Here is a 23,416-nt window from a genome sequence, read left to right as displayed (position 1 = left end):
GTTCAATGCCCGTGCAGGACTGTATTGCAACTGACGTTCGACCGATTCCCGACAAGACTGAATAAAACAGTGCAATTACGTGGGGTGTAAACCCACCGCTCGTTTTTTTTTTTTAACTTCAGATTACGAATAACTTTTGCATAATTAAAAATGCAACCTATATACATAAGATAAGGAAATGGTCGCCATGGCAAGATGTGGGTCCCCCCTTGTGATTTTACTGGATTTACGCTACTGCGATAAGGCGAGTGTGAGTTTTCTTTATCGTATCCTCCTACCACATGAAAGGCTGTCCCCCGGACAGAATAAACGGCATAGCATGGAATGTAAAGTGGGTGACGAAATGTGGCATTTATAGCTTTATGGGGGAAGGTCCCTGGACGGGACGGAGTTGCCGCTGCTGCTCATTGACCAGGGAATGTGTGTTTGTGTTGCACAGTGGTGCTGGAGAGGCTTACTAGCTGGCCTGTATTAGGAACACTAGCGCACACTTTGTTGTAATCTCTCCTTCGTTATATATTGATTATATGTCTAACAGAATCATACCTGACATGGTTTATGTACTTCTCTGTATTGATATTTGATATATAGTATACATACAATCCGTTGCATGCATGCAACATGTGGCATGATACTGCAATTGACCTATCACAAATATGTTTCCTTTTGATATTTTGCTAATTTTTTTTCTTGTTATGATTGAAGTGAACTTATAAAATGTCTGCCTTGTTAACACAGTCTATTTCTTTAAATGCACATTTATTTAGACCCCTTACTAGCCAGTGGCTATGGGTCTAACCAGTGTTGTATATTTTCATGTGATAAGAGAACTTGAAATAAAGAAATGGTTGAATGATTGAATGTTATTAGATTGTTATTAAAAACCGATAATCAGCAGTAACCAGTACAGAACTGTGCGAGTAAATATGCTGGGCTTTACAGAATCCAAAACACAGAATCCAATCAGTGTACACTTTCTTTTTCTCAGTAATTTGAATCTTCTAGAGAGAATTTCGTCTTGAACACTGTTTGATTTTTTCACTTTGATCCTCCCTCCTCCTTTACAGGTTTCTTTTTTTCCCGAATTTGAGCTTGGAAAATTAATTTTGTATTGCTGACGGAAAAACTGCTTCTTATAGCTACACTTCACAGGGATTGCCACGTAGCGAGTGTAGTGTCTTTCTCGTGCCTTTTGTCCTCGTCAAAGTGCGCAGCTTCGCCCATACGGTACGATGATTGCTACGCATTTCAACGAAAAACTGTGAGCAGCGTCAGGATGCTGGGAGCATCTATTCGCGTCCGTTCATCCACGCGCGGTGGTCTCCAGATCGACAAATCGATTGCACTTCGGGACGAACGCGTCGGTAGGCGGCGCCTCAGCCCAGGGCTTTCTTCCTCCTCTCCCCAGCGCCTGCCTACGAGGCTTCGCGCACCGTTGTTTTGGGGGATTTTCGCGTGCGGAAGCCGTGTCATCTCGACGACTGTGTGTATACAGACTGACTACCTCAGGTTCATCCCTTTACCTCTCAAACACAATGCAGGGTGGTGCGATTGGTTTGGTTCCGTCACCCGTGGTCGTCCACAACCGCAAAGCAAACAAGAGTCCACGGCAAATGTCATCGCCAGCGCCTCGTCGAGTGCGCGGCCATCGGCGGAAGCTCCGCGAGCTCGAGGATGGCGTTGATGGCAGTGCGCGCGAGAACGGATGCTGTTGTACGTGTGCTACGTTTCACGTGCACCTGCACTGGCTTCTGGTGCGGGTGTTCGTACTTGTCATCATGGTCTCCGTGGCGCGTGTGCTGTACGTCACCGTCGAGTTGGAGTGGCAAGACGCACCCGTCAGCGAAACCTTACGCTTGATAATGACGCAGTACTATCTGTTTTGCGTATCAATTATTACTGTTGCCTTCTGCATGTTAATGTCGGCAGCACGGGCCGTCCGCAGCCCTTCGTGCCCTTCGTGCGCCCTCTGTGTGCTACCAGAGGACATCGACCAGCTGGGGTGGAGACCGTCGACGGGGAGACTGACATTGAGATAGAATGATGAGCAATGTCGATAAATTTTTTCTCCAAATATTGTGTCATCATTGGACAGGGAAATAGTGTAACTGATGTAAGTTGTCGTTCAAATACGTATCTGCATAAACAAGACTATTACAGTTATAATACCAACATTAAAATTAGTTACTAAAAAAGCAGCTGGGGCATAGTTTCCGTACGTTGCTAATAAGAGCCTCTAAAACGGCTCGGTCTGATCGCGAGAACTGGTAGAACTCGTGGCGGGTTTGCTCATAGATTGCCTTTAACGGAAGTATTAGTCACGGCCGTGAACCGTGCGGCTAGCTGACTTTTCTCGCAAGCTTAAAAGTGCTCGCTGCAAACGCATGCTCAAACATTTCATGCAGCTGAACTAATAATAATAATTATGATAATGTGTGAAATGCGGGACTTTTTTGGAGATTTTAATATGCCTTGCGGGGTATAGGACAATAGGCCTGAATGCTAGAAGGTTTCCCTTTGGACTGTATACGTCTCGTCGTCTTGAGCTTGTTTCATGTTCTGTCGGTCTCAACCTTGCGATGCATAACATTGCAGTTACAACTATGTTATTTCAACTAGTCCCAACGCAAGCTATAACAAAATGTCGTCGTCTGTACGGTATATTCCGCAATACGCAAAGGCATATAGGAGCACCGGATATGCATATGCGTATACTGTGTGCCAGATAGCGTAGCAACGTTCGCAAACGAGCTTTTGCATGCGTACAGTGTTCGTCAAATGAAACCCGAACACCGGCAAGCCTTCGCATTGGTATAGTGCGGGCCGTCCAGTTATCATCATGGACAGGCGCGCATATGCGCAGTGCAGTCAAACCGGATGCGCGCGCCTGTCAATGGTGATGACAGGACGGCGCGCACTATACAGTAAAACCTCGGTGATACGATCACGGCTCGTACGAATTTCAGGGTGATAGGAATTTTTCTGTCGTCCCAGCCAAGACCCATTAGCCTACAATGTATTGGAGTACGGTTGTTGCGAACCGATTTCCACCCCGCGACGTTTGATACGAAGGTACGCTGGCGCAGAGGTACGAACAGGTGCTGCCCGCGCTGTCGCGGAAGACGCGGCAGTCACGTGCGGGTGCGGGCATGCGCGCTGCACGACCATCAACGGTGCGTCGTTGCCTCCGAGATAGTGCGAGCAAATCTTGGAGGCCTTCATGCGCCTTCGCGTTTAGGTTACAGATGACGTTGATGTCGCGCTTTTTTTTCTTTTTTTCCACGCGTTGACGCGTGCTCCTGTGCTCGAGGCAGCAGCGTCTTTGTACAATGTTAACACGTGCCTGCCACGTCGATGCAAGCCAACGTTACTAGAACAAACTCAGTTTAAAAGCTCCGCCGGAGAGGCGGTCCGCGTGGCGGTCGTGAGAACTAGTGGCGCTACAGTCACGTCTAGCTAGTCTAGCTCCCGCGGCTGGCGCTTGTTGTGATCGGCGCCGCCGATGTACGAGCGCACGTGGGTTGCAGCGTCGTCTGCGCTTTGTTAGCTCGTCAATTTTGCGACTGTTCTTGACCAGGCTTAGCGTCTTGTACGAAGATACGTGCATGATGTACGAAGCGTAACGAGGGCGAACAGATTCGCAGTGCGGTATGCCGACTTGCTTTGCGCCGGGCTGCAAGAGCGTCCGCAACGACGACTCCGCTTCACGACACTTCTTCGGACCTGCAAAAGACCCTACGCCATTCAAGCTTTGCATCGCAAAGATAGAAAGCTTACTGCGAAATGCAAGATCTGTGACGTTCATTCTGAGAGTGACGACATTGTAAAGCACTATCGTCGTGTCGTTGCGGGACAAGAAGTTTTGATCCCACGTGGAAAGTGGGAACTCGCGCCAGGTGCCGTGCCGCGCTCGTTCCCAGCACTTCCACCCCACATTTCAAAGCCAAAATGTTTGGGGTTTAGGCGCAAATCCCCCCAAAACGCACGGCGTCCCGCGAAAGCCCAGTGCCCAATTTGGAGGAGCCGCCAGAAATAGAACAGCAAAACGAAAGGCAGGCAATTACCTATATACGCTACCGAGACTGAGAGTTGCATCACACTAAGATTCGATCAGTTGTCAGCTGTCGCTATGCCTTCAAAGCAGTGGATTTTCGAGAGATTTTACGACGAGGTATCGAACAAGATGTGCGGAATATTTTACACTCGCCGGCTCGGGAACGGGCTGCTCAGGGCAAAAATTTGACACGTTACACAAAGAAAAGACGAGGTCCAGCGCTGGTCCTCGTCTTTTCTATGTGTACCGTGTCAAATTTTTTGCGCTGAGCAGTTTATTAATGGAATACCAACTAGCCCAATCCCACAATTTGCTTCGGGAACGGAGACTTACTTGTGCAAAAGATAATTGTAGTTGACGAGCAGTTTAACTGCGTAGTGAACGGCTACAGCACAAAACGCAAACGGCTGTCGTACAGTGTAAAGTGCTGCGGGCATGGAACATCTGCTCGGTGAAGTTGAATACTGACGACTCTTCTAGCGACAGAGTACGCGCGAATAACTGCTCGGTACTCACATCACGGCCGATCTGTTCGAATTGTTTAAGGCACCGTAGAAGGATGCGACGTAGAAAGATGAGACACTGAAAATACAACTATCCGCTGAAAAAATTGCTCAGAGACGTCATCTATTCGATGTAATCGCACACTGAGATTTCATTTACCGATTTCTCGTAAAATTTTCCGATTTTGGGTCAGTATCCCTTTAACCGTCGCGAAAACGTGCCTTGTAAACATTGAAAAGCATTGGTGATATTTTTCGAGAAAGATTTTTTTCAATAAATTGTAGAAACATGAGTACTGTTTTTCTCAAACGTTTTTGTATCTCGAGTAAGTACGCTTCTTTGTGCACTATAAGGGCTTTTACAAACGTGTTGGGTTGTTCTTGGTCTAGATGAGACGGCAGCGGCTAAAATTGTGGTGGTAGTTATAAAAATTACTCTGAAAACCCTCATTCGCTTAGAAACTCGTTAAGCGCAATGTAGACAGCTCAAATATTGTCACAGGGTCGTGACGTCGACGAAGGCAGCAGTCAGCAGGTCCGAGATGAAACTCTTTATTTGGCCGTACTTGTGGCTGGGAAACTGAAAGTCAAACTACAGCAATACACTGATAGCGGCGAACAGAGCGTCGACCGTCGATCAACTGACAAGCGGTCAAGCGCGTCGGCTTTTATACAGGCGCTATCGAACTTTCCAGCGATATCGCTGGTGGCGGCGTTATCTCTCGACAAAGCTGGAACATTCGCGTGCAGCGCGCAATCTTACGAAAACGATCTGTTACAATCGCGAAGCTTCTCGAACACTGCTTCGCGGACAGCGTAGAGCGTTGATAACCTTCCTTGGTGGTCAAACCCGAATACATCAAAATAAAACAAGAAGTGGGCGTGGCAATATAGACCGAACATCGATTCTTAGCCAATCAATGAACAATGCACGCGGGCCAATGTATACAGACGATGCATATCCACCTAAGTATCCACCTAACTAGTACAATAAGAAAGTTGCCGCGCAGTTGCCGCGAGCAACTGCGCGGCGGACCGCAGCGTTATGCCATGACAGCAGACGACGCGCCGATAGTGGCGCAAGACGGAACTGCAGCGCCGCTAGTTCTCGCGACCATGGAGGAAGGAATACTAAGGAGAGGCCCTGACGTCACAATCGTGAAGCCCCCACATCGCAAACACCCGCATCGCCTTCTAGCGAAGGCGCAGCGAAACATTTCGCGACTTCCGTTGCGACGTTTGCAAGCGCATGCGCGCATCGCGAAACTTTGTAGCCTTTTTTTTTTGTTTGTTTTTCGCCGTTCAAGCAGTGTAGCCGATTCACGCATGCTGCTCTTTGTGTGTCTTCTTTAGGAAAGCTACGCAATGCCCAGCTGTTGCGTATACCCTGTGCAAATCGCGTGTATGTACTGCGAACAGTACCGGGTGTCACTTTTCATGTGTACGTATACGTTCGCTTCATTACTGATCACTAAGGCATGGTATTTGCATGCGGAGCACTCAGATGTGCGCTCTGTTGCTTCTTACTCGTTGTGTCAACTCGGAACACACGTGAAATTTTGTTTTTGGCGTCTGACGCGCCGTACATACCATGCGCTGAAGGCATCGTACGTTTTAGAGCCTGTGTCGTTCAAACGAAAGGGCAATAAACTTTTGTTATTGTTATCGGACTACGTGATGTATGTATCGTGCGGTGTGCGCTCGCTGCGTGCTTGTGTTGTGTGCGCACTGGAATTACAAACTTTACGTGCACGATCGCGTATACAATACAGCGGTGTCTTCTTTTCGACGTGAAGTTGCGTCAACTATAGGTTGGCGTTGCGCCGAATAGCTACTGCGCTCACTCCATATACACGAGCAAAGAACCGCTAATCGGGCAATAGATCGGGAAATCGGGCTACGAGAAAGGGAAGGCCTAACGCCCAGCAGAACGCGTAAGTGACTGCTAGGTGAGTTCGAATACGATGAGGCAGGGGCTGAATGTTTTTGATTACGGCACGTACCGGTAATTTCTGCGCTGTTGCACAAAACGCTCCTCGAAGAACTACAGCACGCAACGCTCGGGCATGCCGCGCACGAACAGCCTGGTAAACGTCTGCTTGCAACATTTTACTGCGTGCGAACCGCACAATACGCGCTAAGTTTACGCCGGGACTACAAATCCGAACAGAAGCGAACCACCGCGGAGAGCACGCCGCGGGGCGTCTGCTGTTTTGTTTGCCCCATATCGGCTTGTTTGCCCCATAAATCTGACGTCACTTCCGCCACACTTTTCGCAATGCATTGGGATACGATAGGGCCTCTCCTTAGTTTTTCCTTCCTCCATGCTCGCGACCGCCGTTTGGACCACCCTCCTCCGCTGGCGGAGATACGGAGCTTTGAAACTGAGTTTGTTCTAGTAAGTTGGATGCAAGCCATGTCCCCGCAGTCAGACGTTCTATGAAACAAGATTGAAACTTGAGCTGCGGGTCCGTCATGTCCCACGTCATGTCCCACGTGGACGAAGACCCCAAGAGACGAAGCGGACGGTCTTGGCTAAGGAGCTTGGCCTCTATCTATCGTGTGCAAAGCGCTTCTTAAGTCACTTTCGCCGCAGTACTTGACTGTCATGCAGAAAAACGTAGTAAGATTATGCAGGGGCTACTAGCGGTCACGGGCAGTCATGGGCACGTTACCAGTAAAAAGTAACAGTGTTACAGTTACAGTTACCTAAGCCAAAAAAGTAACTCTGTTACAGTTACAGTTACAGAGGTTCCGAAAGTAACTTGTTACAGTTACAGTTACTGTGCAAAAGTAACGTCGTTACTTTTCCGTTACTGTATAAAATAATAGATCACAAATCAGATTATAGAATTTATTTAATAAGGGTTGCACGTCGTAAAACCCTAGACGAAGGAAACATAAAAGGGGGCCCAACACCAGCAATCACTTTGAACGCCTCTTACTTGAAGTGGAAAACGTGGTTGATGTACTGGAATGACGGCAGTATATCCTAAGACGTTTATTAACTATACCTAGAAGCGCATGCGAAGAGCAGCGGGGAGTGCATCACGAGTGGTTACGACGTCCATTGTGTCTGCTCCATATGTTTAAGGTGTGTCAGACTCTGTTCGGAGAGCTTCCGGTCCGCTGGGCATACAAACCGTTTTTTAGTCCCGTTATTATACCTTGGAACATGACAACGTGTGTTCACGAAATCCTAAGACTGCACACCTGCGAATGATCATGGCGGTATCTAAAAGTGCGATGCGGGGATCGGCGAAACGGGCAGGAAATGATCAACGAGGCCTAAAGAACTCAAGCGGAATGTCGCTAAAGCAACCCATGCAACGCGTTCTAAGACCGAGCTTGTTGAGCACTGCTGGATGACAGGTCATAGCTTTGACCTAAACAATGCGACGACGCCGGTTTGTGAACGAAGGTGGGGGGAAAGCAACTCCTGGAATCGTGGTTCATTCTCCGCGGCTTGCAAAAACAGCCGCGGCCCCCCACTGGACATTTACAAGGACACGTGTGACTAGTGAACTGGTTGACCTCGGCTCATTTTTTTTTCTTTTTTAGGATGCCACCTGCATTGGGGGTGAAACGTCTGTCATTTTGTTAATAATTGTTGCATTAAGTCGGAGTAAACGTTTTACAACCAGTTACAAAGAAGTTTTAAAATATCGCTTCGCTAGTTCACGGAATTTCTGGCCTTAGCCGTTTCGCGTTCTGCTGTTTTCTAGCCACCTGTCAAACACGATTAGCTCGGAGCCTCAGACGAGGGAGACTATAAACATGGCATCCTAATGCTCCTCCACCTGTACACCAAGAACATAGCTAGATGCTCAAGTGACGAAAAGGATATATATGCTGAAAAAAAAAAAAAACGGACGCGAACTTAGCAGGCTGTTCAGTTGAACCACGATTGATTTACATGTTGCGTTAATGACAGGCCTCCAACCTCGGTCTTCTGCAGGGAAGATAATACGCTTAGTCACCTCCTCTCCTAAACTGCGAGGGGAGCCCTATTCTGGAAAGTTGAGGGGTGGAGAGGATATATGGTAAAGAAGAAAGTTCCAAAAAGTGTTGCTGTTGGATAATTTTTCATAGAGACAGAAGTAACTGTAACGGTATTTTCCGCTACAGTTACTGCGAAAAAAGTAACAGTGTTACAGTTACAAGTTCCTCTAACTTAAAAGTAACTAGTTACAGTTACAAGTTACTGAAAAAAGTAACTAGTTACCGGTAACGCGTTACTAGTAACTAGTTACTGCCCAAGACTGGTCACGGGGCACAACACATCTGGTTCATTAATTACACAGGCGCGCCTGCACCGTATATTTACGAGTACAAGTATGATCGTTGACGTCTAAAAACTTTACTGGCAATCATTCACAGTTGTTCATGGCGTCGCTGCGGCCCTGAGAAACACTAAGTCAAAACGTATGCCAACTTTCTTTTGTCGCATACTAATTTTCCATGTTTTCTGGTGATACGAATTTCGGATGATACGAATATTTTTGGTAACCCCACGAGATTCGTATCACCGAGGTTTTACTGTACAGTGCGAAGGCTTGCCGGTGTTCGGGTTTCATTTGACGAGCACTGTAAGCCCAAAATACGCCAGCAGCGCCCGCGTATACATATACCGTTAGTCGCCGCGTGCACGATGTAGAAAATAATAAGCTCGCCATCACTGCCGGGCAAACTGGAACATTTCAGATAGCGCGAAGGCATGTTTGTTTGGCTCACTTATCGTTTTGCTTGCTGTATTCGCCTTGCGTTAGCTCTTGAAATAAGTGATAAACAAACCGCCGACCTCAAGTGGCGCCAGCTGTGGAGGATTAAAAAAAAGAACTAGCAGATGCGTAATCTCTGTCCTCCGAGATTCTGGAAGCGTCCATCGCCACTCGCCTATACGTTTCGAACTGGAGTCCCCATATAGAAAACATAGTTGCTAATTGAGCCCGCGCAGTAGGTGTGCTACGTTAGCTCAGCAATAAAGGCGCCCGTTTGCGCATAGACGTTCTCGTCATGATTTACTGTATGTACATTCGACTGTGTTTTGTTTTCTGGCGCTCCGGCTTACAAAGTCCGACCACTGGTTATTTTAGAACGTGAATCATTACGCATATGTCTTGAGCTCCATAAATTTGTCGCAAACAATATTCTATTCGAAGAATCACGCCTGCCTTCTCTTGTCGAAAGGTTTCATATTCTAACAGTACGAACATCCCTAAAAATCTGTGCGACTCCGCAGAGGAGGTCGCAGTATATTTTTATCAATTAACCCGCCTCATTTCTTAACCACCAATGGTCCGTATTATACGTTGTCCCCAAGCCATTTTTGCAGAAACTTTTGCACCCATTAAAAGTTTACCTTTGTGAAGTACTGATACTCAGCACTGTAGAAAGATTTAGGATTGAATTTGACGATATATATCGCAAGAATTCTAAACAGTTACCATATCGATATCTAAACGGCAATTTGGAAGATCATTTGGCCAATCTAGAAACAAACACTGTGATAGCGACTCATGCTTCCGTTTGCGAAGAGAAGGCAGGTGTGTTGGATAGAATGGAATTTCTCAACTTGGTTACTTGACTTTACGCCTATTTACCAGACTGAATTACTGGCAATAGCATTACGTAAATTGCCTCAATGTCTGTCGGCAGTGGATTTTCTTACAGACTGGCTCTCTGTCTGTTCTTCCTTAAGTGCATCTGATTTATCAAGGTTATTAGAGACATTCTATTCACTAATTACAAAACAGCTATGTATTATTCGTTTAGTATGGGTACCTGGCCATAAACGTCACAGCAGCGCGATTTGAAAAGCTTATACCACGCCCAATAACTTCGACAAATCTTCTTTGTTTTCATCAGATTTCCCACAACTAAAATTTCCTTGGAAGAGCGCGGATGGTGTTTCTCTAGAAAGGAAGAAATATCCATTACAAGGCTACGATTTCGAGTCCCCCCACTGAACTTTTACCTTCACAGGTCTGGTCTGGCTCAGTCACATTTATGGCTTCACTGCAATGAGAGTGAATCTCTGGATCACTTCTTTTCGACGTGCCGAAGGCTTAAAATTCAAAGTAAAACACTGCTAGAAGAGCCCCTTCGAAAGATGGGCTCGAATTTGTCACTTCTGGTGGTTCTTTCATTTGGTGCCACCATACTTGGTTTTAACCACAGGAGCGTTTTCGACGCTGTATGCAATTTCCTATACGATAGGCTAAATGAACTGAATGTTAAGTGTAACAATTCAGTTTCTTTTCGAACGTTTCTTTCCTTAATCACAGCGTTATATATATGTATGTTTAGTCGTTTTCCTTTAGTTTATTTTATCTTACAAGGTTATAGTGTTAATGTGTAACGGCTAAACTATTCATTTTTAAACCCTTCCTTTCAGCACGTTAATTAATTAAAGCAAGGCACCGTCCGATTCATGACCTGTCCCCCGAAGTGGGTTGCGCCAAGTGTTTGAACAACACCACCAACAACAACAATAAAACCAGCTAAGAATGAGCTAAGAAGAAGAGCTGAAGCATTTTGGAAGGCCTTTAATAGATGCCAAGAACTGGAAAATGCTGCCGGCAGTCCAGAATGGTGCGCTTGTTGCCAGGAAGGACCACTCGCTCTACAAGTCTAGTTATCGTCATTACGCGCAGGCAACGAAGGTTTTCGTGTTGCCTTACGGACGCGGCGTAGTGGGTACTTCGCTGATTCACAAAAGGAAGAATTATGGCGTAGTGGGCACTTCGCTGATTCACAAAAGGAAGAATTATGGCGTAGTGGGTACTTCGCTGATTCACAAAAGGAAGAATTATGGCGTAGTGGGCACTTCGCAACTGCACTGGCAGTAGGCGTTGTAAGATAGTTTGAAATGGCCAATGTTATGCGTGTACGGGCGTTCCTTTCTTTGCGGCACTGTTGAGGTATCCATCGATAAGCGAAGCGAGGCGACCAATTGAGAAGGCGATGCGAACGAGGCCTGATCACGCTATCGCGTTCTACTATTGAAGGCGAAGCTTGAGCGTCCTCCAAATCTTTTTTTAGGGGCGAAGATCCTTATAGCGGCACCCGTTCGTCCCCGTCGTAGTAGTGTGTAACCAGTCTAAAAAACGGAGGGGGCGTGCACACATGAAGGCTCCCTAAAGACAATGCGCTGCGACAGTACGTGATATGTATCGCCCTCTCCTCTCCTACGCTTCCCCCCTTTCTCCTCTCCCCCCTCCCTATCTTGCCCCCCCCCCCCCCCCCACTGTATATATTCGTGCTTCGGTTGCAATAAACCACTTGGTGTCCCCCCTTTTTCGTGCTTGTGTTAAATTGCGCTAAATATTGTTTGATGTCTTACCAAGAAGGCCGACTTTCTCCCCTTCTGAGAGGATGCTGGGAGCATCTATCCGCGTTCGTTCATCCACGCGCGGTGGTCTCCAGATCGATAAATCGATTGCGCTTCGGGACGAACGCGTCGGTAGGCGGCGCCTCAGCCCAGGGCTTTCTTCCTCCTCTCCCCAGCGCCTGCCTACGAGGCTTCATGCACCGTTGTTTTGGGGGATTTTCGCGTGCGGAAGCCGTGTCATCTCGACGACCGTATGCAGATAGAGGGCCTCAGGTTCGTTCCTTTACCTCTCAAACACAATGCAGGATGGTGCGATTCGTTCGGTTGCGTCACCCGTGGTCGTCCGCAACTGCAAAGCCAACAAGAGTCCACGACAAATGTCATCGCCAGCGCCTCGTCGAGTGCGCGGCCATCGGCGGAAGCTCCACGAACTCGAGGATGGCGTTGTTGGTAGTGCGCGCGAGAACGGATGCTGTTGTACGTGTGATACTTTCTGCGTGCACGTGCACTGGATTCTGGTGCGGGCGTACATGCTTCTCACGATGTTCGCCGTGGCGATTCCGCTGTACCTCGCCGTCATGGCGGAGCGGGGACGCGCCCCCATCGGCGAATCCCTCCGCTTGCTATCGATGCAGAGTTTTCTGTATTTCTTGTCGATGGGGATTGCTGGCTTCTGGATGGAGATGGCCGCAGTACGGACCTACACCAGTGACACGTGCCCATCGTGTGCCCAATGTGTGCTGCCGGGAGGCAGCGACCGGCGGCGTGGAGAGGCGAGATTGACATCGGCATAGAATGATGAGGAATGACGAGACATTTTCGCTCCAGATATTGTGTCATCTTTGAGAAAGGGAAATAGAGTAACCGGTACAAGTTGAAGTTCAAATACGTATCTGAACAAACGAGACGTAAACAAGAGTATTAAGGTTTTTAATATAAACTAAAATAGTTACTAAAAGAGTTACAGCAAAATAGTTACTAAAAAAACAGCTGTACGTTGCTGATAGGAGGCTGCGAAGTAGTCGATGTCGCTTGTTTTTTCTTTCTCGAATTGGTATTTCTCGTCAGATCGAATAGCCTCTACAACGGCTTGGTCTGATCGCTCGATCTGGTAGAAATCGGGGTGGGTTTGCTCACAGATTGCCTTTAACAGAAGCATTAGTCGCCGCTGAAGCTTAAAAGTGCTCGCAGTTAACGCGTCCTCAAACAGGGCGACCGTACGCAGCTGAACTAATAATAACAATAATGATGAAGTGGGAAATGCGGGACTTTTTTGAAGATTTTCGTGTGTCTTGCGGAATTCGGGACAATACAGGCCTGAATGCAGTACATTCCCGCGAGTCGCGGGACGGGTGGTTACCCCAGGCCCCTTGTCAATAGAAGGTTTCCCTTTGGACTGTATGTCTCATCGTCTTGAGTTTGTTTCATGTTCTGTCGGTCTCAGCCTTGCGCTGCATGACATTGCTGTTTCTATCATGTTATTCCAACTAGTCCCACGCAAGCTATAACAGAACGTTTTCGTCTGTACGGTATATTCCGCTATAAAAGGCATAGCGGAATACCGGATGTGGGTATAGTGTGTGCCGGATAGCGTAATAACGCCCGCAAACGAGCTTTAGCGTATCGTACGCCCAAAATACGCCAACAATGCCCACGTAACTATTAGTTCCCGCATCTGCGTATGCACGACGTAGAAAATAATGAGCTCGCCATCACTGCCTCAGACTGGAACATTTCAGATAATGCGAAGGCATGTTTGTTTGGCTAACTTAACTTTTTTGCTTGCTGTATTCGCCGCCTTGCGTTAGCTTTTGAACTAAGCGATATAAAAACCACCGACCTCAAGTGGTTATGGAGGATTTTTAAAAAATCTAGCAGATGCGTTATCTATGTCCTCCGAAATTCCGGAAGCGTCGATTCGCCTACAGCATTGATTATTTGAGTATGGCTCTCAGAAAAGGTGCCGAATCGGCACGGATACTTCGCTGTCGAACCTTCAGCACAATAATCTAAAGCAAATAGAAGCATGAGTTCGGAGTTAACGAGCTATAGAGCTCACGACGGCCACTTGATAGGTTCGATGTGGATGCCAACCGCTTGCCGCCGTGCGGCCATGTTTTTCGGGCGTATCGCGGGCGTTTCCGGTAAGGCGCGCGCATGCGCAGTTCACAAGTGTAATTGCGCTATACGCACGAAATGCTTTGCGTATAGCGGAATACCGGACAGACTAAAACGTTGAAATCGTGGTGCGTGCGTGCGTGCGTGTGTGTGTGTGTGTGTGTGTGTGTGTGTGTGTGTGTGTGTGTGTGTGTGTGTGTGTGTGTGTGTGTGTGTGTGTGTGTGTGTGTGTGTGTGTGTGTGTGTGTGTGTGTGTGTGTGTGTGTGTGTGTGTGTGTGTGTGTGTGTGTGTGTGTGTGCATGAGCGTGTGCATGAGCGTGCTCATGATGCTACTCCGCGACGTCCTCTGTTTATGAGTGATCGAGCAGCTGTGATGGCTTTGTTGAATATACTTTTTTGCGTTAAGTTGTCCAATGTACGCACCGCAAAGCTCGATGGATGTGGAGTCTCAATGTACACATATTACGGACGATCTGTCTATGTAAGACAGTAGAAATAAATTCGTGAGCTTAAGCGTGAGGTATGTACGTGATTCTTGATAAGTACGTTGCAGTTGTGACCAATCGTGAAGTGTACAAGGGTTATCAGGTGGGCTAGTATAGGTTCATGAACATTGTGGCAGAACAGCGCAAGAAAAAGAGGGTCAGTGAACGCACAGGACACAGCGCTGTCCTGTGTGTCCTGTACTCAGGCAGCGCTGCGTCCTGTGTGTTCACTGTCCCGTTCTTTTGCGCTATTCTGCCACAATTGTTAAATGACAACCGCAGTTACAAACTTACAGCAGTGTGACCTGCGCTGTCTCTTCGGGACAAACTTATCTGTTTACTGTATAAAAACTTCAATAATGTTGGTTACTTTAGACGTGAACAACTAGGCACGTGAAAATGCAAAAAAAAAAAAAGACAATGTGATACTATCTTCACGGGGGAAGAAGAAGCAGACTTTTAAGTTCAAGGGAAGGTGGGAGACGGAGTCAACGTTAAAGAAGAAATATTCTATTAGCGCTATATACCTGTGGGTACTGGGTAGTACGAAAACGCTTAATTGGAAACTTTGACGTCTCTACAAAAGTGGCGTGCTAAAGCATTTTTCTTACTAAAAAACAAGACGTATGCCATCAAGGAAGGATTCAAGACAGAGCTGAATAGGGCGCCACTCGCAACTAACTTTATTCTCGGAAAACCAGCGACATATATTGCCATAGTAACCATGCGCAAAGCGCATCGCCTCACACGCTCGTCAAAATGCACAGGGATAAGGAGAATGACGAGAACCATTTAATCTTGAAAAGATTGAAACTAAACTAAACTCGCCACCACGCAGAACAACGGATGCGTCACTTACACACATATATGTCTTCTTTTTAATCTAGTGCGCTTCCATGATTTCACGCGCTAGGCTATCATTACTCTTACCAAAATCGGATACACTGGAAAACAACACTTGCTGGAACCGCAATGCACAGGTAAACAGGCAAATGTGCTGAAAGTTCAAACTGTCCATTAAAAAAATACGCAGTTTGCACTAGTGGCGCAAGGCTAGAACCATCAGCGGAGCTAGTGTTCGACCTAGCTAACTTTTACATAGTATTGCCAAGCTTTTGCTGAGAGGCTAAGTTTTTGCTAGTAGTACTAAGTATGCCTAGACTTCGCTGGACATGTCACGTGACTACCAGTTACGTGATGTTGTGATTTTAGTCACGTGATTAGCTGTTACGTGGCTTATGGCGGGGACATGTCGCGTGACTAGCTATTACGCGAGGTTGCGTGATTTTAGTCGCGTGACAGAATGTTACGTGATTTTTAGTCACGTGACTAGATGTCGCGCGATGTTACGTTATTTTCAGTCACGCGAGTAGTTACATGGTGTTACATTATTCTAGTCACGTGGCTAGTTACTCCATGTTATGCGATTTTAGTCACGTGAGTGTCACGTGGTTTTAGTCATGTGACTGGACGTTACGTGATTTAGTCGCGTGACTAGATGTCACGTGATTTTTTGTCACGTGTCTAGTTATGACGTTTATTACGTGATGCTTCGCACTAGTGGTGGTAAGCCTGAAGGGAGTGCGGAGCTGGACGGCTTTCTTTATTTCTCTTTTATTTTTTATTTGTTCCTTTCTTTTTCTGTCATCTCTCTGTTTATTCTATGTCTTTTTTGTCTATGTTTGTATTTTTTCTTTCTCTCTATGTATTCCTTTGTCTTTCTCCCTCTTTCTTTCTCTTTCTTGCCCTTCTCTCTTTCTCTCTATTTATCGCTGCCTTTTTCTTTCTCTCGTTATCTGTCTCTATCTTACTTTCTCCTTCTGTCTTTTCCCTCCCTCTCTATATCTCTCTTTCTGTCTATGCTATGCTTTACTCTCTCTCTCTCTCCTTTCCTCCTTCCTCTCACTATCACATCTCTCCTCCTCACCCTTGCTTCCCTTTCCCACCACCTTTCTATATTATACAAGTCTGTGCTATGCTATAGCGTGCCTGGTTAGCCGAGTGGTTAGGATGCGCACCTTCGGTTCGTGGGTACGCGGGTTCGAATCACGCCGCCTCATCGGGAATCTTTTTTTTCGCCATGATTTTCTCTTTCTTTATATGTTTCTTTCTCTCTCTGTCTGTTATTTCTCTCTCTCTCTCTCTCTCTGTACTCGCTCTCTCCTCTCGCCCATCAGGGTTATGACGGGCCACGCCGTAGAAATCGGCGCTGTGTGTTTTGGGAGTGAAGCAGGAGTTGAAGAAGAGGATGAAGCGAGCGCGTACCGGCGCAACGAAAAGCTTAAAGGAGTACTGACACGATTTTGAGACATCGCAAAAGGGACATTTCTCGTTTCCTTGTTATGCAATGTCAACACTGTCTACACACCGGAGTTGGAGAGCACGTATAAAATATTTTAATTTTACTTTGAAGTTTTCGTCGCTGAGCATCTGCAAGCCAGCCCCACTGAAATGGACATTATTCCGACGAGTCGAGACAGTTCCCCCGAGTTTGCGAGTTCTGCGTCCTGCATGCAGCCTAAATCGTAGAAATCACTGTCAGTGTCACTGGACGATAATTCACTCATCGTTGTTTATGTGCACCACGAGCAGACAACGGATTTGCCGCTAGTACGTCGCGAGTTTCTGTATCCCCGTGACGTCACACTGCTATGAAATGTCACTGAGAATCCGCCCCCTCGATATCGAAACCGAGAGTGTCTCTTTAAGGTAGCGGTAATTAAAATATATACGATGCATTCCCAGGCACCACAATACTCGTTTTAGGTTTCTCGACACCAGTACTTTTATTTAGAGCAACAATCCGAATATTTTTAAAATTCGCGTCAGTACTCCTTTAAAGAGCTGCCGTCGAGATTGTTTACCGGTGCGCGGCGGACAACTTCGGAGGCGACGACGAACCACAAGTTTTGATTTCGGCGATCTCCATTGGAGGTGCTGTTCGAAACCGAAAATGGATGCGCGGTTACGTCACATACCAGTTGTGCGGTCATTTCTATCAACCAAGCCGTAAGAAAAGCCAGTTGCCTGTTCCAAGAAAAATACATGAGAAAAAGCTATCCAGGATCGGATGGGACTTGAACCCGGGCCCTATTCGTGGCAATCCACTTTCTACCACAGAGCTACGCTGGTGCTTGAAACTCCTTTGCAAAAAGATCCTATGCAGGTGTAATGTCGGACAAGGAATCGCGTTAATACATGCAATTTAGCGGGGTAGAAGAGTAATATAACAACCATGGCAGGCGTCACACGATGCTGAATCCGCAGCGAGTATGTGGTTTTACGCTTCCCGCCCGCTACAAAGTGCTCAGCCATACTTCTTCATCGTCGTCAGCCACATGCAGCATCAACAAAGTGCACACAATGCTTTGCAGATGTGTAGAGGGTACCTTGCTTCTCCGCAGAAAGACGAATAATGGCACGGTGACTTCATAAAAATTACGATGATTTACAGCGTAATAGGTATTTTGCATCTGTACTTGTATTAGTTGCACCAAGAGGGTTTAGAATGGACTCTAGAGAGGCCGCTCCTTCTGCTTTCGCTGTGACTGTGCTGCGCGTTCCGCTCAGCCCTGGCGTTTTCTTGATAATCGGATTAGCCCAGACGGCACTGTTGTCTTGGAAAAAAGAAGAAAGAAACCACCAGCAGCTGCTCCTCTTGGAATTCTGCCACATTCAGCGGACGCGGGGAAATATCAACCGTTCCAAAGGAACACTGGCCTCCATGTAATGTCAAATCCTGTGACGAGCGTCTGCGAACGTTGCCGCAGAGGCCTTCTTACCCCAAAAGAAGGCGCCGCTGAGGCTTCGAAACGTGGGCAATTTAAACGAATTTGGCTGGAGTTTTCATCCCCTTCAAACCCATTTGTCCCCATCCAGGCAGATATCTGTCGAATGTTTATCTTAAAGACAAAAGAAATGTTTGCAAGTCGGCGCGTTTATTTCTCTCCTCACTTGTCCTGACTCGCGCTGCTACTGACATTTCTTTTTCCTTTTTTCTTTTCTGAGTGAGCATCATGTACCTATCGGTCCCAGTTCGCGCACTATTGCGAACCACTCAGATATTCAAGATGTAGTGTTATTCGGATAGAGGATAAAAAGGCGCTTTTTTTCACCCCCAAAGGGGCACGGCTGCAACCTGAAATTTGAACGGAGCAGTCGCATAGAAGAGGTAAAGGGAAGAGCAAGGAGGAGGGTAAAAAATGAATTTTAGTGTGCCAAAGGGCAAAACATCGTGCTATTCAAGCATGCTCTGCCGGCGTTCTGCGTTCTTCGAATCGACGCGAAGAAATTCACCCCGAGTACGATGAAGAACCCCTGAAACGACTTTTCGCCTCCCTGCTAGCATGAACCGAAGCAACGCTAGTTTGTTGCACCGGGTTCGCCTGGTGGCTTGCACGTGACGTCACGGACGCAGCTTCTGAAAGGAACTGGGACTCCACGATGGCGGCTTTGATGACAAACAAGTTGCGTCTATGTGAAAACGAGGCGGCAGGAACGTCTCTGTGCGTGAATAATGAAAGAGCCTGCGTGTTATGTTCTGATAACATTAACGTGACATCCGGAACGTCGTGTCCCCACATGCTGCTACTCCAACGCGGCGCTTTCAGTGACGTCAGTACAAGCGACATATAGGCACACCTCGTCCGCTGTGCGGACAGCCCGAACTGTGAACGCTGCCAGTTGTGTGAGACAACAGCTCATCTAGCTTTGTGATTGCCCGTTTTACGTGTCACAACAACAACAAAAAAACGCTCGCTTCAACATTGGCACGAATCGGTGTCGCAACGCGAACTGGAGGTGGGATTTTGTCAGCAATGCGCGGTCAAACATTGTCAACAACTGTTATCAGGGCAGTTAGAGATTTTCTTAAAGGGGACCGACAGTCAATATTTGCGGTACCCGTTTTCTTTAGTGCAGCGGAAAGCTTGGCGGTCAGAGTGTCCAATCACGGAATGGTGACGCGTAAAACGCCGTCGAACGTTTATAATCAACTGTTTCGATCTGCGGCGATTGTGGAGTCGTATACACACAACATATGCTGCAAACAGTGGAAGGTGAGCGCGAGACCGCTTCGTATTTGTGCGCGGTGATTTGCTGCGCAGGCGTGCACCACTCCGCGCACATGCCCCCGGGGCTCGACATGTGCCACTAGTCGCCGCGAAGGCAGCGCCGCTTCTTATATATATATATATATATACGCACGTCCATACACCAAAGTGAACGACTCCATGGTCCAGCTTCAAGGCTCTTCCGCTAGGCTGCACGACAAACCAGTTTATTGTGAATGTTCAGCGGTATTTAAAAATATAAATCCTACTTAGCTCGCGAAAAGGTTGCTTGAATCTGTTACTGTAATTCACGGTCTTTTCATTACCACCGTGATCTAATCACACGTTCTGGCCAGTCGTCGGTCCCTTTAAGAGCACAGGGCTGGACACCATACTTTAGCGTAACCACTGTTACGCAGTCATTGTATGTACGCGTAACTTCTTCCTCTCCCCTTCATCACTCCTTTTTTCCCCTTTCCCTTTTCTCTGGTACAGAGTAGCAGGCTGGAGCGCACTGTCTCAGGCCGACCTTTCTACCTTCCAATAAATTCTCTCTCTCTCTCTTCCTCTCTCTCATCCAGGGTGTTCACCTTGGTTCACCCCGCTCAGGGAACTTACAGATCTCCAGTACAGGTGGCGCTGGCTGTACCGTAGTCGCCAACTAAACGGACACCCCATATGAGGCGCCCGCCACGCAGGGTTACCAGATTGGGCTATTAATAGCCAATTGGGCTACTTTTTGTTCGAGTTGGCGTCCAATTTTTCTCCTTGGCTATGTGGCTATTTTTGGGCTACATTGCTATCGACTAGGCAAGAATTCCAAAAAGCTACAAAATGTAGATAATTTTAGTATCGGGGACCCCAAACGGCTTACGCACGCACGCTCTTGCGTTCGTTTGTACCTCCAGCCTTACAAGTGCCGGGGATCCCTTAGCAGCTGCACCCGCGGGGAATACAAAGGAAAGCAGGAGCGTGCGTACGCGATCGTCTGGGGGTCCCCGGCACTAAAACTATGCTAAAACTCTCTATTGGCCTGGTGTGCGACCGATGGCGGCGCTGCGAACGGCGCCTGTATGACGTCAGAGCGGGGATTCGCGCGCTTTCGTCTGCTACGTAGGCCCAGCGCGATGTTGAAACCACCGTTGTGGTAAATCTCAACAAAAAAGCTGTTCAATGGTTATCTTGCGTATGGTGGCTACTGACGATGTTCGAACAACCGTGGGTCTGCTTTTAACGTTCATTTAGAACCGCAGCTCTTTGTTTCTTAGAAATGCGGCAGCGTGTCTCCGCGGCGAGTGCTGCGCAATGGTGAAGTACTGCTCTGTGCCTCAGTGTACTTCGTCCGCTCGTGAAAAAAGCTTTCACAACTATCCTAAGAACCCGAAGCTTAAGAAGTGGATAGTCAAGCTGAGAATGGGAAAGCGCCCTACGCCTTCATCGACCGTGTGCAGCAAGCACTTCGCGGACAGTGACTTCTGCTACCTAAAGCCACTTTACTGCTACCCACTGTACGCGTCACTCTTAGGTAAGCTTGTGACCGTGTTTAGGCGCATCGCCAATACTTAAGCCGTTTATTGCACGCAGGCTGTAAGCATAGGTGACTTACACCAGGTGCGGTGCCGTCCCACAACCTGCCGCGAAGGCCCCTAGAGAAGGAGCCGACGACGCGGCCTCCGAATCGCCTGGCAGGAAAGCGCGCCTCGTGAGCTCAGCTGAGCGGCGCAGGATATCTGAGACTACGGCTGCATTTGGATGGTGTGCATACGTATTTTACTTATGAAGGCAAGCGCGCGCCTAGCGGACTGCTGATCGTAAATTCATAAGCGAAACCTGTCGCCGCTGTTTAGTGCACATTCTCTAAAAGTTTTCATCTGAGGCAGTACAGACACTTTTTTAAAAGCGGAGCTCTTTAAGCTTTTCGTTAGGCTGCGTGGCGTGAAACTCGACCCAGCTTGCCTTTGCCACGTTAATCTCTATGGCTCTGTGCGCGGTATAATCAGCGATTAACTATTTGTTATATTCTAATACCCATTCGACGGCCCTGTGAGGTGTTAATATGAACTACAACGTAATATCATTCTCACTGAACCAACATTACGGGACAAACTGCGATCATGGGCATCGTCAGGGGGGTGTGCAACAAGGCGGCACTTGCGCACTTGTTTGCAGGACGACAGCTGCGACGGTGATGCGATCTCCGTTGACGGCCTCTACCGCGCATTCAACAACGTCGCCTGCGTCGTACACCGCCTCGCCCTCGATGAGGCACCACGACCTTTCACAAGCTTTATCTACATACTTGTAGATGCTGGAGAACGGCACGCTTACTGAAATATCGAAGAAACACCCAAACTAATTAGTATCGTACGGCGGAAACAAGATAACGAGTGAGAACACTCACACATAGTTTCACTTTCTTACCAGCAATGCGGTCGGTGGCACCGACGCACTCGTCGGCTATCCGGGTGATTTCTTGGCCTTGTCGATTGGGCCGCAACTAAAACACGTTCAAGATTACGCTCGAAAACATTCGTTGCAGGCGTTAGTTGACCGTCGCGAGGCTGTTCGTTCGACAAAGTTCCCGCCTGAAGCAGACGATCTGCATACAGTAGCAGCGGCGGCTGCAGCGCGGTTGAGACGGAGTCCCCGCTCTTACGTCACACGCGAGAGGGCGCCACTCCAAGATCTCGAGGCCAATAGAAGCTCTAATGCACCTATGAGCTGTTGTTAACATGCGTGACCCCCCAAAAATGCAGTACCGAGGTGCGAGGTCAGCTTTTGTACACCCATGCAGAAGCCAAAGAAAGTGGTGATCGTTCGCCAAGGCCGGCTTACATGCGCATGCCGCTAATAGGTCCCGCCATCAAAACATTCCATTGTGTTGAACGATCCCTGTACCTGCAGACGTAGCCCAAGAAAAGGCTTCACGTGTCGTCAGTTTGAAACCGTGTTGATGGCTCACGTTTTCTCTAGACTTTCTTGACTTCTACTACCGTAAAATGCCGAGCAAGCAACCCCCCCCCCCTTCCCCCCACCACACAGTGAAACAAAATAAGAAACATGTGCAGGGGGCCCTCTTGCTCATGCAGCATTAAGAAATAGTATTTCGATTTCGTGCATCGTTCATTCAGTACTTTTGCAAAGCCAAGATGTATTTCAACAATGTAATCTGAGTGTCGCCTTCTCCAAACCAGAGTCGACGATCTGGCAGAGACCGTAACCGAATTCTGGGTAAGCGTACAAAATGCAAAAAATGTTGCCGGGAACTCGATGTTTCATCTGATGTCTAAGCTGGCGCTCTTTTTGCTGTCACTACCAGTGTCAAACGCTGCTGTTGAACGAGTGTTCAGCCAGGTCTCACTTACTAAAACCGACATTCGAAACAGGATGTCTAACGAGACCTTAGAAGCGCTGCTCCACGTAAAATTTGGTCTAGCTACGAACGCTGGCTGCTGCAAAGATTTCAAACCGGGAAAAGAATTTTTGTCGCGTTTCAACTCCTCCGTTTTGTATGGGCCGAGCAGTGCCTCGGCGCCTCGGCCTAGATGTTCTCTGCCTCGGCCTCCAAATCAAGTGATCATGTCTAAATTGTTCTTTCGCTTCTCCACTTTCATCTCTTTTGTCGTATTCTCTATTTCATGAGTTTTTGTATATCTCTACTTTTTGTAAATCCTACCTATTTCTACTTCTTGTAAATATGCTTCTATATTTCTTTGTGATTGCATTCATTTGTATGTTATCAAGTGGCAATAATCTTTTTTTCTAGATTCTGCAGCCATCGCTCAATCATTGTGGATTGAATAGCAAAAAAAAAAATTACGCGATACAATGGATTCACGCATACATTTGCTGACTTTGGCTATTTTTGGGC

General features: G+C 47.4%; 1 protein-coding gene and 1 long non-coding RNA gene across 2 annotated transcripts in view; one reads left to right on the top strand and one right to left on the bottom strand.

Annotated features, from left to right (window-relative positions):
- LOC119389789 (cyclin N-terminal domain-containing protein 1-like) overlaps positions 1 to 23,416 on the top strand; it is a 489,989-nt gene that overhangs the window by 64,482 nt on the left and 402,091 nt on the right.
- On the bottom strand, positions 1,436 to 14,305 carry LOC125758030 (uncharacterized). Its single transcript, XR_007415743.1, has 2 exons — positions 12,394 to 14,305; positions 1,436 to 1,739 (listed from the first exon to the last, which is right to left on the bottom strand). It is a non-coding gene; the product is annotated as an uncharacterized LOC125758030 (long non-coding RNA).

This window comes from Rhipicephalus sanguineus, chromosome 4, assembly GCF_013339695.2.
Source record: "Rhipicephalus sanguineus isolate Rsan-2018 chromosome 4, BIME_Rsan_1.4, whole genome shotgun sequence".
NCBI classification, from domain to species: Eukaryota; Metazoa; Arthropoda; class Arachnida; order Ixodida; family Ixodidae; genus Rhipicephalus; species Rhipicephalus sanguineus.
Note: the sequence above shows the minus strand (reverse complement) of the source record. Positions and strands in the feature narration are given on the sequence as shown.